Source organism: Montipora capricornis, chromosome 1 (genome assembly GCF_036669925.1).
Source record: "Montipora capricornis isolate CH-2021 chromosome 1, ASM3666992v2, whole genome shotgun sequence".
NCBI classification, from domain to species: domain Eukaryota; kingdom Metazoa; phylum Cnidaria; class Anthozoa; order Scleractinia; family Acroporidae; genus Montipora; species Montipora capricornis.
The window spans coordinates 9875861-9878360 of record NC_090883.1 but is presented as its reverse complement, the minus strand read 5'-3'; the positions used below and the strand labels follow the sequence as shown (position 1 = coordinate 9878360).

General features: G+C 40.8%; 3 pseudogenes; 1 reads left to right on the top strand and 2 right to left on the bottom strand.

Moving 5' to 3' along the window:
• LOC138057098 (uncharacterized) overlaps positions 1-609 on the top strand; it is a 3172-nt pseudogene extending 2563 nt beyond the window's left edge.
• Positions 610-803: 194 nt separating this feature from the next.
• On the bottom strand, positions 804-1371 carry LOC138057092 (uncharacterized; annotated as a pseudogene).
• Positions 1372-1619: 248 nt separating this feature from the next.
• LOC138057082 (uncharacterized) overlaps positions 1620-2500 on the bottom strand; it is a 985-nt pseudogene continuing 104 nt past the window's right edge.

Sequence of the window (2500 nt, the reverse complement as noted above, 5' to 3'; positions counted from 1 at the left end):
AGTAGACGGACCTTCAAGCCACAATGCCGGAACTTTTTCAACATAATATTGGCAAAAGCGTTGCTGTCATAATCTACTGTATTCGAGATATTTATAGAAAGAGCATCCAGCCTAATCGCAAGAGCAATGACATGGACTAATTATAAACATCATAATACTGTGAAGTTTCTTATAGACATAACACCACAAGGTGTTATCTCATTTATATCAAAGGCATGGGGTGACTGAGTAAGTGATAAATATCTCACAGAAAATTCTGGTTTGTTAAGGAAGCTTTACCTGGAGATGTAGTACTAGCTGACAGGGGATTTGACATAGCTGACAGTATTGGTTTTCACCAAGCTTCTCTTCATATGCCAGCTTTTACCAAAGGAAAGAAACAGCTGTCTGCATAGGAAGTGGAGGAAACCCGGAAAATCGCCAACGTCTGCATACACGTTGAAAGAGTTATTGGTCTTGTGCGCACAAAGTACACTATATTAGAGGGAATACTGCCCATTCAGTATAGTGACAGCCCGCAGAGGTGACAGTTTAGCCCCAATAGACAAAATTGCTATAATATGTTGTGCCCTTACTAATTTATCTGAATCTATTGTTCCTTTTGGTTGAGCTTTTCAGACTACAGTAGGGACTGTTCCCAAGAAATATGAATACTATCTGCTAAAATACAAGGGACAAAGTTGTGTTATACCCAGAGACATTGTATCAAAGTTAGCATAGTCCTAAATGGAACAGAAACATAGGTAAATAAAATTGTACAAACACGAAGAAAAGTGTTTGCTTTAAATTTCTTGCAAACCATTTTAGTAAATTAGTAAACAGTGAGTGCATGATGGACAGATCCATTCACCGTCAGCTTCTGTTGTTAGCCCTACACATGACGTAAGAAACCATTGGATTTGACAGTCTGGTTTGTTACAACCAATTAGCGGACTTCCTTCAATGTACTGCTGGCAATAACACCAGGGTCCATCATCATCACTGTCTGATGCTGGTGATACTGTGGCAAGAGGCAAAGGAGATGACCGTGAAAACCATCTACCCAACAGTTCTGGGAGAACTCCTTTCTTGTAGAAAAGAATTGCCCTTGTCAATGCTCTGTCCCAAAACTCAGTGTCAGGTACAGTGTAGCAATCTCTGAATAAAGATGTCTTTGTTGGTCCAGACAACGAAATCACAATATTCTACGCCAGTCACAAACACCTGACACTGTACTTGGTAGTAGTATGGATGACAGGTGTCCATAGACAAAGTCATTTCTTCCTCACTGTACTTGAGACAGAAACTACTGTTATTCGCTTTTGCCGCAATAACAAGCATAGCATCTTTGTACTTATAAGGGCACTTTATTTCACAGATGCCTTTCCCACATCACTCCTAAAAAAGGCCAGTCTGCAACAGAAAAGTTAAGGTGATCCTCTGCAAGTGAAAATGCATAAACTTCATGAGCTTTGCTTTCATTAGAGGTACCCCATTTTGTTGCAGCGTTTGAAAATCTGTGCGAGTTTGGATAACATAGCATCTCTATAAAGCTCTTTGATGGTTTGTCTGGGTCAGTTGTGCAAGCTGCTTTAAACTTTGATGCAGCCACACGGCCTGCCCTGTGCTCAAACCATACTTTACAGGTTGATTGGCCTCTTGTACATTGTAACTCCCTCAACTGCTTCTGCTTCCTTGGCAGTAATAGTAATCTCATCAAATACTTTCTCTGCCTTTTCTAGGAGTTCCTGAAAGCTATAATTCAAGTTTTGTTCATTGTATATTACTGTTAAGGGCTCTGGCAGAGCTTCAGCTTCATTGGGCATAAAGGCAGCATTATAGGGAGAAATTAAAGAAAGAATGGCTGGTTTGATGCCACACCTTAAAATATTTTCGAAAAAGTTGGATCTCTCCTGAGCTGATGTCGCCGGGATATCCTCTCTGTTTACTTCTGGGGAAGCATATCCCTGTTCGCCAAAAGTACTGCATAGTTTTTTTCCAGAGTACACGTCCATGTCACAAACAGGAATGTAGGGAATGTTCTTTACATAAGAAGGTAAAACCCATCTGTTTCTCTCCTGTGTACAAGTTACCGAATTCCTTATTCTCACTCCTTCAACGGAAAAAAGGAGAGCCCCTACATGCGAACAGGCCTCACGAAGTCCTGCCATACAGTTACAGTGCACCATGCATACGTTCCCGTCCCTTTGAGCAAGAAACCATGTCTTCAAGGAAGTTTCTCTACATCGTTGAGAGTGATTTACTCTTGCCGTAACGACAATTTTATCAGTTCCAGCCGCCAATTTTGTCAGAATCGTATTAACCCACCCAGAGACGACAAAATTGTAAGCTTCCATACACTTATAAGCTTTCATTTGCTGCCCGGTTATCCAGTGTGAAGCGCCAAATAATTGACAATGTCAGGATATTCCATATGGAAAGACGCTAACTCATCGCCACAGTCTCACTTTTTTAGCACATAAGGATCAAATCCACACACTACAACCTTTTCTCAATACCT